General features: G+C 43.6%; 1 protein-coding gene across 1 annotated transcript in view; it reads left to right on the top strand.

Annotated features, from left to right (window-relative positions):
* Nucleotides 1-12,671, top strand: part of LOC311148474 (transcription factor SOX-6-like) — a 145,288-nt gene that overhangs the window by 76,956 nt on the left and 55,661 nt on the right. The window lies entirely within an intron of this gene.

Genomic DNA, 12,671 nt, shown 5'->3' with positions numbered 1-12,671 from the left:
TTAAACAGCAGGTGTAGACTAACAGTGAAACGCTTACTTATGGGACTTCCCAACAATGCAGAGAGACATTTTTTTTTATATAATAGAAAGATAATAACAGGAGGAATAAATACACAATGAGTAACGATAACTTGGCTATATACACGGGGTACGTGTACTGAGTCAATGTGAGGGGGTACGAGGGAATTGAGGTAGATATGTACATATAGGTAGGGGTAAAGTGACTAGGCAATGGAATAGATAATAAGCAGTAGCAGCAGCATATGTGATGAGTCAAAAGAGTTAGTGCAAAAGGGGACAATGCAGATAGTCCGGGTAGCTATTTGGTTAGCTATTTAGCAGTCTTATGGCTTGGGGTAGAAGTGTTTCAGGGTCCTGTTGGTTCCAGACTTGGTGCATCGGTACCACTTGCCGTGCAGTAGCAGAGAGAACAGTCTATGACTTTGGTGGCTGGAGTCTTTGACAATTTTTAGGGCCTTCCTCTGACACCCCCTTGTATAGAGGTCCTGGATGGCAGGGAACTCAGCCCCAGTGATGTACTGGGCCTTATGCACTACCCTCTGTAGCGCCTTGGGGTCAGATGCCAAGCAGTTGCCATACCAAGTGGTGATACAGCCAGTCAAGATGCTCTCAATGGTGCAGCTGTATAACTTTTTGAGGGTCAGAGGGCCCATGCCAAATCTTTTCAGCCTCCTGAGGGGGAAGAGGCGTTGTCGTGCCTTCGTCACGACTGTGTTGGTGTGTGTAAGTAAGTAGCCTTGCCTTGTGCGAGCCGGAATGGCTCATAAGGAAGGAGCCTATCTCCTGTTTCTGTAGCGTGAGGCAGCTTGATGTAGTCCCGTGTAGCTCAGTTGGTAGAGCATGGCGCTTGCAACGCCAGGGTTGTGGGTTCGATTCCCTCGGGGGATCAGTATGAAAAAAAAAAAATTATGCACTCACTAACTGTAAGTTGCTCTGGATAAGAGCGTCTGCTAAATGACTAAAATGTAAAATGTACAAGTACACCCCCTAGACAGGACGCTAGTCTATCACAGGGCCTTACCTCCGCTCTATCTCCGTAATGCTGAGTGCCAGGTCCCTTTTTTACAGTTTTTGGTATGTCTCGGATAGGGATGGAACTCACAACCTTCCAATCTCAGGGCGGACACGCTCTGTGTTTATTCCTTAGCGATGTGGACACCGAAGAACTTGAAGCTCTCGACCCGCTCCACTATAGCCCCCCGTCGATGTGGATGGGGGCGTGCTCGGCCCTCTGTTTCCTGTTGTCCATGATCAGCTCCTTTGTCTTGCTGATGTTGAGGGAGATGTTGTTGTCATGGCACCACGCTGCCAGGTCACTGATCTCTTCCCTATAGTCTGTCTCATCGTTGTCAGTGATCAGGAATGCACACACACACATTTGCTGGGTCATTGATCATGTCTTGATCAATACACTATCGTATCCCTGGGGTTCTCTCTATTACCTCTTCTGTTTATTTTACACCGTTTCCTTCCTTTCTCCACACCTTTACTCCTCTAGTTCGCTCAATCATACATTTTTCTCTAGCTACAGTACTTGCTACTCCCCCCCCCCCCCCACCCCCCACCCCGCCACTCCACTTTCACTCTCTCACCTACGAATATTCACCGCTTTTCTCTTTCATTCTCGTTCATTCTATTGTAAACTTTTGCAGAGTTTTCTTTCGTTCTCCCTCTCTCTCTAACTTTTCCATATGACCCGTCTTCACCACTGGTGCTGACTGGTTGCAAAGACACTGAGCCAGAGAGTGAGCCACACGGGAGCTTATTCCTCTCCCACACCCCCAAAAAGGCTCACTGTGGCTGGGGAAGGCAGTGAGCAAAGGCCCCTTGTTCTCTGGAGCTCTGGAGGTGTTCTGCTTTTAACAAGGCTTTCTTTTACAATGCCCCACTCTGCTTTTAATAAAACACAGATCTGAGTTCATTAAGACCGGGCCTCAGCGGAGTGTGTGTGTGTGTGTGTGTGTCTATCTGTCTGTCTGACAGTAAAACTACTACTCTCTACGGCCTCACTTTGTCCTTAGGCTACGGGGTGTTTCAGTGTTGTTGAGAGAAGTTTGGTGTTGGCCCGTCTGCAGCTGTTAAGAAGTGAAAACATAACACACACACATACAGCAGACATGGGTTCAAATACTATTTGAAATCTTTCAAGTACTTTGAGCGTTTTCCTTTAGCCTCCCTGGAGTGTCAGGTGGGCAGGCTTTTACACTTTTCAGACTTTTCTATTTTCTCCGTTGTTACAGGCAAGCTCAATCGAGCACAGATTACGTTTTTGAAATAATTTCAAATAGTATTTGAAACCAGGTGTGTCATACAGTGCCTCTCATTGCATTGTTAATGCTCTTAAACATGCTAAGTCATTTGAAAGAGCTAAGTAAACTTTGATTGCATTGAATAATGATCTTGAGCACACATCAACTCCATCATCCCAGACACCCTAGATCCACTCCAATTTGCATACCGCCCCAACAGATCCATAGATGACGCAATCTCAATTGCACTCAACACTGCCCTCACCCACCTAGATAAGAAGAATACCTATGTGAGAATGCTGTTCATTGACTACAGCTTAGCGTTCAACTTCATTGCCCCTCTAAGTTTGTCACCAAGCTTAGGACCCTGGGACTGAACACCTCCCTATGTAACTGGATCCTGGACTTCCTGACAGGCCAACCCCAGGTGGGAATTGTAGGCAACATCACCTCCGCCACACTGACCCTCAACATGGGAGCCCAACAGGGGTGTGTGCGTAGTCCCCTCCTGTATTCATGTTCACCCACGACTGCGTGGCCACGCACGTCTCTTACACCATCATCAAGTTTGCTGATGACACGACGGTGGTAGGCCTGATCACTGACGACAATGAGACAGCCTACAGGGAGACAAAGGAGCAGATCGTGGACTACAGGAAATGGGGGGGGGAGAGCACGCCCCCATCCACATCGACGGGGCTGCAGTGGAGCGGGTCGAGAGCTTCAAGTTCCTCTGTGTCCAAATCACTAAGGACTTAAAATGATCCACACACATGCATGCAGTTGTGAAGAAGGCGCGACAACGCCTCTTCACACTCAGGAGGCATGGGCCCTCAAATCCTCAAACAGTTCTACAGCTGTACCATTGAGAGCATCTTGACTGGCTGCATCACCGCTTGGTATGGCAACAGCACCGCCCTCAAGTCTGACACCCACAGGCTCCTGAACAGCTTCTGTCCTCAAGCCATAAGACTGCTAAATAGCTAACTAAATGTCTACACTGACTATCTGAGTTGACCTTCCTTGTATTTTAGAGGAAAAACACATCTACAGTATGCACACACACAAGACTCTACACACACACGCACACACACACACACACACACACACACACACACACACACACACACACACACACACACACACACACACACACACACACACACACACACACACTGACACTCCAACACACACACACACACTGACACACACACACACACTGACACTCGAACACACACACACACACACACACACACTGACACTCCAACCCACACACACACACACACTCTAACACTCCAACACACACTTAAGTTGCTCACACACACATAACATGTGTGTGGCGCAGCGGTCTAAGGCACTGCATCTCAGTGCTCGAGGCGTCTCTACAGACCCTGGTTCGATTCCAGGCTGTATCACAATCCGGCCATGATTGGGAGTCCCATAGGGCGGCGCACAATTGGCCCAACGTTGTCCGGGGTAGGCCGTCATTATAAATAAGAATTTGTTCTTAACTGACTAGCCTAGTTAAATAAAGGTTAAATATATACAGTGCTATGAAAAAGTATTTTCCCCCTTTCTAATTTTCTCCACTTTTGCATATTTGTGATACTGAATGTTATCAGATCTTCAACCAAAACCTAATATTAGATAAAGGGAACATAAGTGAACAAATAACACAACAATTACATATTTATTTCATTTATTTCATAAACAAAGTTATGCAACACCCAATTCCCCTGTGTAAAAAAGTAATTGCCCCCTTACACTCAATAACTGGTTGTGCCACCTTTAGCTGCAATGACTCCAACCAAATGCTTCCTGTAGTTGTTGATCAGTCTCTCACGTCGCTGTGGAGGAATTTTGGCCCACTCTTCCATGCAGAACTGCTTTAACTCAGTGACGTGTGGGTTTTCAAGCATGAACTGCTCGTTTCAAGTCCTGCCACAACATCTCAATTGGGATTAGGTCTGGACTTTGACTTGCTGCCTCAGGACCTGGACGACTTGCCTTAATAGAAGGAACCATGAATTCTGCTCTGTATCAGAGAATTTTACAGGAGAATGTCAGACCACCGTCTGTTAGCTGAAGCTGAAGCGCAGCTGGGTCATGCAGCAAGACAATGATCCAAAACACACAATCAAGTCTACATGAAAATTGCTAAAAAGCAACAAATTGGAAGTTTTGGAATGGCCTAGTCAAAGTCCAGACCTAATCCCAATTGAGATGTTGTGGCAGGACTTGAAACGAGCAGTTCATGCTTGAAAACCCACACATCACTGAGTTAAAGCAGTTCTGCATGGAAGAGTGGGCCAAAGTTCCTCCACAGCGACGTGAGAGACTGATCAACAACTACAGGAAGCATTTGGTTGGAGTCATTGCAGCTAAAGGTGGCACAACCAGTTATTGAGTGTAAGGGGGCAATTACTTTTTCACACAGGGGAATTGGGTGTTGCTTAACTTTGTTTATGAAATAAATGAAATATATATGTAATTGTTGTGTTATTTGTTCACTTATGTTCCCTTTATCTAATATTAGGTTTTGGTTGAAGATCTAATAACATTCAGTATCACAAATATGCAAAAGTAGAGAAAATTAGAAAGAGGGCAAATACTTTTTCATAGCACTGTATATATATTTTTAAATAACATGCACACACATTTATACTGACTCTATACACAAACGCACACACACTCACATACAATCATCATATACGCTGCTGCTACTCTGTTGATCAAATATCCTGATGCCTAGTCACCTTACCCCTATACATATCTACCTCTATCACTCCAGTATCCCTGCACATTGTAACTATGGTATTGGAACTGACCCTGGAACTGACCCTGGAACTGACCCTGTATATAGCTTACTTACTTCTAATGTTCTTCTTATTTCTTATTTTTATTTCTCTGGTTTTTGTTCTACCTTGTTATTTTTAGTATTACATTGATATTGATTACTGCATTGTTGGGTTTAGAGCTTGTAAGAAAGGCATTACACTGTACTCGTGTATGTGACATTAAAACTTAAAACTTGGGTGTCTTGAACAGTGCTTAGGAATAATCTATTACTATTATTATTATTATTATTATTATTATTATTATTATTATTATTATTATTATTATTATTATTACCAGTTTCTAACAATAGTGACTGTAGTAGTGTAGTTTAGTATGAGATAACGAGTATAGGGTAAGTTACATTTATTGACTCTAACACAATGCATTTTATACAAGCAACGGCCCATACTTAGTTAATGAGTAACAGCATATTAGATCCATGAAAAGCACTATATAAAATCCATAATTATTAGAACAGTATTCTGATAATAGGAGTAGGAGTAGCCTATATATTATAATCTGAGGTCCAGCCGTTGACTACAATGCCTTGTATTATCACATCTTTGTACTCCCTGAGTAACATGCAGCCGAAACGCTGTTTTTAAACTTTGTTTCCATTGAACATGCCATACAAATAAAGGCATTTTAATTAATTATATGAAGAGTGGCTTGGTCCTCCTTTCTTTATGATGGCCTTGAAATATGGATTCACTGCAGAGCCTGGCTACTGTGCTGTTTCTGCTGTGTTGAAAGTGTTTTGGACGTAGCCCTTCTTTTACTCGTAGCCCCTGTCATCCCCTAAACGGGTTGAACATGGCCGATTTGGGCACTGATAAGTTCCTAAATTGGAACGCAGTGGCTGTACAGTAACATGCTATACATGACGTCAGAGCTCAGGCTCTGCGCTTCACAGTGCTGTATGAGTTTTGACTGACAGCCGTTCTGAACTTGAGCACCACGCGCGACAAGAAGTTTCCCCCATCCCTGCCGCTAAATGGGCAACTTTTGCAATGTTTTTGTTGTCTGAGTGAGGGGACATGCTGTAAATCAACAGAAGTCTATGTGTTCTGAAGGATGAGACGTTGAGGATTATAATAAATGCCGCTTTGATGTCATATAAGCAAACCAGACACCCATGAGTCCAAATGTGCACTTGACATTTCCATATTTGAAAACTCATGTCATTTACAGTATCAACGTTTATGATCGCTATGTTTGAGCCACAGTTACAAGATGACATGTGTTATACTCTGGGTTGTCCTGAACATAATGTTTGTCTAATTGTGAAGGAAATTAGCTGCGTAACACACACTTGAATGGACTCAGGTCTGTGTTCCAAACAAAAGACTTGTATTTTGTACTCGCTTCAGTTCCTCAACGGCACAGCTAGGAGAACTCAAAAAAGCACCTTATAGTTGAAGGCTCTTTCCTTGAGTCATAAAAGTGCATTGAAATGACTTCGATATTAGATGTTGTGCGAGGTGTGTGGCCACTTGGAGACACCAGTTAGACCTCTCACTCAAACCCTTCTAATCGTTTTTTCTTATCTTGCACCTACTTCAAAATTTCAATAAATATTCATATTATGTTACTGAATGTATCCATAATATTTTCAGATTTCGTTATTGACAAATGCTGTGAAAAGTACAATAAATATAAAATGCTAATCCATTTAGGCCAATTTCCACCAGTGTAAAGGGTTAAACACACTGGCAGCGCAGCTACACAAGAACAGACAGTCAGCTTCTACTTATCACCTCCAGACCTGCTTATTCTAGGCTACTGGGCCCAATGCTCTAAGGGACTGACCAAGGGCTACTGTTTGGGGTTCATACCCTGGGCTGTGTCCCAAATCGCACCCTATCACCTACATTTGGTACTACTTTGGAGAGAGAAAAAGAGTAGTGCACTACATAGGGAATAGGGTTCCATTTGGGACGCAGCCTTGGACTGTACTGTACCTCGGGGCCAGTGTTTCACAGCGGTTTCATCCAGATGACATCAACATGATCCTGTGTTAAATTCTGTACCGCCGTTCAGATCTATACTTCCCAGAAGTAAATTATTAAACAGAATAAAGATGATTAGAGGCATTTCATTCATAGCAATTTGGATGAATGGAAATTACCTAACTTTTCCCTTTTTATGAATGCAAAAGTACAACCACTTTAATAGAAGTTGTTGTTTTCCTTTCTCTGGGTGTAATGAGTGTTTGTCAGTCTTGTGTTTTATTGTGAGGGAGTGCCCAGTTCAAAGTGACACCGGTTTCCTCTCATGTGGTTTTAAATGTTCTGTAGAAACAGTAGGGAACTTCCAAGGGTTAAAGGAAAGCTTCCGAGAGCCTCCTGGTGAAAGATACGGTTACACACACACACACACACACACACACAGACACACACACACACACACACACACACACACACACACAAACACACACACACACACACACACACACACACACAAACACACACGCGCTACACGCGCCACACACACACACACACACACACGCCACACGCACGCACACATTTCCTTCAGGGCCACAAAGGCAGGCCCAAACCACAGATGCCGGGTCAAGTTAACCAGCCTAATTAATGACTGCAAACCCACACACCTCCCCTTTTCATCCCTTCATTCTGTCCTCTCTCTGTTCTTCCCCTACCTCCTCTTGCTTTCATTTCCACTCACTTTTTTTTGTACTCCTCATCCCTCCCTTGTTCTTCACCTCCTCTTGGAAGAAATGTATCTGCTCCTCCTCTCCCCTTCGCGGTTGCTTTTTCTCATCTCTTGTTGTTCTCCATACTTGATCTTGATATTTTTTTTGTTGCTTATTTTTCTTCTCTCATCACAATCTTTTCAAAATGTTTTTTCTTCACCTCCTATTTTCTATTTTCTATTTTTCTATTTCTCATTCAGAATAGTTTTCTTCTCTTTCCGCCCTTAAACCTGACCTTGTCCATTCTACCCAGTAGCTAATGTCGTCGCTCCTTAACAATCAGAGGTAAAATTAAGTGCGCTCTCTTGTCAATAGTCAGTATAAGAATTGCTGCCATGAGGTGAAGTCTGCGCTGTTAGTCCACTAAAGCCACGTTAAGACCTAATGGTGCACACAAATGACCAATAGATACCACCTCTGCAACCAGTACTGGACACAATGGCTCGGAAAGCCGTTGGGCCAACTGTAATGTTGACACAAATTCAGCAACTATGGAAAATGGCAAGAATTACAGTGTAATGTTGCTGGCAATGCACACAGTGTGTTTGTGCTAGGGCAAAAACTAAAATGTGCGGCCCTTTGGGTCCTCGGGACCAGGATTGGGAAACACTGGTTTAGAGTATTATGATTTAAAAGCTGCTGATAATCTGTGGGTGGAAAGCAATACAAACAGTAGCTCTGCCTACCAAGCTAATCTAATCTAGCCCCAGAAAGCATACAAACAGTAGCTCTGCCTACCAAGCTAATCTAATCTAGCCCCAGAAAGCATACAAACAGTAGCTCTGCCTACCAAGCTAATCTAATCTAGCCCCAGAAAAATGCAGACGGACAGGAATATCTCTCTCTCTCTCACTCTCACTCTCACTCTCACTCTCACACACACACACACACACACACACACACGTTACTGCCCCCACCGCCCACCCCACCACACCCCACCCCACCCTTTACACAGTAGGACCATTAATACCGTGTGCACGTGTGTGTGTGCATGCGCTTGTGTGTGTGTCTGCGTATGTGTGTATCTGGTGGGCAGTTGGGGAAGGGGGCCCTATGTTTTCTTAGGGCTGGGGGAGAGCAGGCCAGTCCATTCATCCCTCTCCTAGCAGCTCTCTCCTCTAGAAGAAGGCCTGTGCTTTGTGTTTGGTGGAGGGGAGGCATTCCCAGAGGAACACAATGAATGGAGCATTCTGCCCCCCCCCCTCCACTTGGACACACAGACTTGTTTTTCTTCTCCCTTCATTCTTGCCCAGGTCTCTCGGTGGTGTCACAAGACGTGTGTCTGTGTCTGTGTCTGTGTCTGTGTCTGTGTCTGTGTGTGTGTGTGTCTGAGCCTCCCATGTTTGTGCAGTGAGAGTGAACATTATAGGACCTCCAGGAGCTTGCTTCCAATTGTTCAGTGGAATCTGATGGTGACTGTGTTCTTAGAAAAACACACACACACTCTCACACACACACACACACACACACACACACACACACACACACACACAGACGCACTCCTATGTAGAAATATGAGAGAGCATGTTTTGCCCTTTCCAAGCAATGGCAATCAAGAAAAAGTGGTCTGCAGTCTTTGAAAGAAGCATACCGTAAAACTTAAATTAAACGCTAAATCTCAAATAGCCGCCTGTCCCTTTTAATAGCGGGCAACAGCACACATTTAGGAAATAAACGCCTGTTTCAAATAAACGCTGTGTCTGAATGAATTGTTTACGAGGTTACCATGAGTTGTTTACGAGGTTTAATGTTTGATTTGTTACATTAAATAATTCTGTAATGACTCGAAAAAATTATGGCATGGCCAATAAGAAGCTGCTAACAGCTGAGAACTGCTGCTAGCTAACTTGCAAGCACAAGAAGTCAACAACATCGGGAGGAGAGACCCCCAGAAATCAGCCAATTGCCCTCTAGTGGCGAAAGTAAGGACTGCCAAAAATGCACAGTCAAAGAAGATAATAATTATTCTGTCAAGGAAATGTGTGTAAATGATAACACATTAGTGCAGGAAATGAAGAAATTGATTAAAATGATGTAAGTGAATGCTGGAATTAAACAAATAACTATGCAAATGAGTAAAAGCTGTGTGCATTAAGGAAATAGACGCCTGGCTCAAATAGAAGCCTGTCTCTAATAATAATAAGCACCTGTTAAGTTCAGCAATTGAAGAAAATAAACGCCTGGGCTATTAATTTAAGTTTTACGGTACGCAAGGCTGGGATGTTTGTGTCTCCTGTCTGCTCTCCTCATTACCCATGCTCTTTGAGTTCACACTCTAGAGACACCACTCATTTAACCAGTTGAACTGCACTCGCACATATTCCCCTCATAGTCTCAACTTCTACTGCTGTCTGACCAGACCACCATGTTACCTTCTTTTCCAGTGAATATTTAGTTAAATAGTTGAGATGAGATAATCAAAAAGTTCACTTATTATCTGATGACTAGATGAGAAGGAATGAGTAAACAAGTCAGGATAAGGAGAGAAAAAGAGATAGACAGGGAGAAACACAAATGAGTTGAGAGAGAGAGAGAGAGAGAGCGAGAGAGAGAGAGACTGAGAGAGAGAGAGAGACAGAGAGAGAGAGAGAGAGAGAGCGAGAGCGAGATACAGAGACAGAGAGAGAGAGAGAGAGAGAGAGAGAGCGCGAGAGAGCGAGAGAGCGACAGAGACAGAGACAGAGAGAGCGAGAGCGAGAGAGACTGAGAGCGAGAGACAGAGACAGAGAGACAGAGACAGAGAGAGAGACAGACAGAGAGACAGACAGAGAGACAGGCAGAGAGACAGACAGAGAGAGAGAGAGAGAGAGAGACGGAGAGAGAGAGAGAGAGACGGAGAGAGAGACGGAGAGAGAGAGAGAGAGACACACACAGAGACAGAGAGAGAGACAGAGAGAGACACAGAGACAGAGAGAGAGAGAGAGAGAGAGACAGAGAGACAGAGAGACAGAGAGACAGAGCCAGAGAGGGAGAGAGAGACACACAGAGAGGGAGAGAGAGACAGACAGAGAGAGAGAACTCATTAACTCTGCATACTGTATGTACAGTACTAATAGATGACTCAAAGAAAAAACTTACCCAAGGCTTATCTTTGATACCATCTAGTTCAATACCAACCTCATTGCTTTAACTACTTAGCTGTTCAGATAAAGTAATACAAGCTTTGTTGAAACCACACACATACAACTGGTTGGTAGGTGGGTGTGTGCATGTGTGTCTACTCTCTTACCGCTCTCTCTCATCTCTCAGGAAGATATGAGCATGTGAATTGTGGCCGAATAGTAAAGCTATTTTGATGTGATGATAGTTAGTTCGTTCCACAGGATGTTCCACAGGATATAGATCACTGGTGTCAAACTAATTTTGCCCCTGGGTCTGCATTCGGTCATAGCTTTAATTTCAGTGATGTATTAGTGAGCTGGACACAGTCAACAGACGGTATAATGTAGCTCCATTATCATTTCCACACAGTTTCCCATTTGGTTTTAGTCTTTTTTTAAGTATATTGAGTTTTTTTTTTTAAACCATATGTTTGACAACCCCTGATCTTCAGTCACTCTCTCTCTCTCTCTCTCTCTCTCTCTCTCTCTCTCTCTCTCTCTCTCTCTCTCTCTCTCTCTCTCTCTCTCTCCTCTCTCTCTCTCTCTCTCTCTCTCTCTCTCTCTCTCTCTCTCTCTCTCTCTCTCTTCTCTCTCTCTCTCTCTCTCTCTCTCTCTCTCTCTCTCTCTCTCTCTCTCTCTCTCTCTCTCTCTCTCTCTCTCTCTCTCTCTCATCTCTCTCTCTCTCCTCTCTCTCTCTCTCTCTCTCTCTCTCTCTCTCTCTCTCTCTCTCTCTCTCTCTCTCTCTCTCTCTCTCTCTCTCTCTCTCTCTCTCTCTCTCTCTCAATTCAATTTAAGGGCTTTATTGGCATGGGAAACGTGTGTTAACATTGCCAAAGCAAGTGAAGTAGATAGTAAACAAAAGTGAAATAAATATTAACAGTAAACATTACACTCAGAAGTTTCAAATGAATAAAGACATTTCAAATGTCATATTATGTATATATACAGTGTTGTAACAATGTGCAAATAGTTAAAGTACAAATGGGAAAATAAATAAACATAAATATGGGTTGTATTTACAATGGTGTTTGTTCTTCACTGGTTGCCCTTTTCTTGTGGCAACAGGTCACAAATCTTGCAGCTGTGATGGCACACTGTGGTTTTTCACCCAGTAGATAAGGGAGTTTATCAAAATTGGGTTTGTTTTCGAATTCTTTGTGGATCGCTGTAATCTGAGGGAAATATGTGTCTCTAATATGGTCATACATTTGGCAGGAGGTTAGGAAGTGCAGCTCTATTTCCACCTCATTTTGTGGGCAGTGTGCACATAGCCTGTCTTCTCTTGAGAGCCAGGTCTGCCTACGGCGGCCTTTCTCAATAGCAAGGCTATGCTCACTGAGTCTGTACATAGTCAAAGCTTTCCTTAAGTTTGGGTCAGTCACAGTGGTCAGGTATTCTGCCACTGTGTACTCTCTGTTTAGGGCCAAATAGCATTCTAGTTTGCTCTGTTTTTTTGTTTGTTCTTTCCAATGTGTCAAGTAATTCTCTTTTTGTTTTCTCATGATTTGGTTGGGTCTAGTTGTGTTGTTGTTGTTGTTGTCCTGGGGCTGTGTGGGGTCTGTTTGTGTTTGTGAACAGAGCCCCAGGACAAGCTTACTTAGGGGACTCTTCTCCAAGTTCATCTCTCTGTAGGTGATGGCTTTGTTATGGAAGGTTTGGGAATCGCTTCCTTTTAAGTGGTTATAGAATTTAACGGCTCTTTTCTGGATTTTGATAATTAGCGGGTATTGGCCTAATTCTGCTCTGCAT

The sequence above is a fragment of the Coregonus lavaretus genome (genome assembly GCF_964263955.1).
Source record: "Coregonus lavaretus genome assembly, chromosome: 21".
NCBI lineage: Eukaryota > Metazoa > Chordata > Actinopteri > Salmoniformes > Salmonidae > Coregonus > Coregonus lavaretus.
The sequence above is the reverse complement of the archived record's forward strand: the minus strand, read 5'-3'. Positions and strand labels throughout refer to the sequence as shown.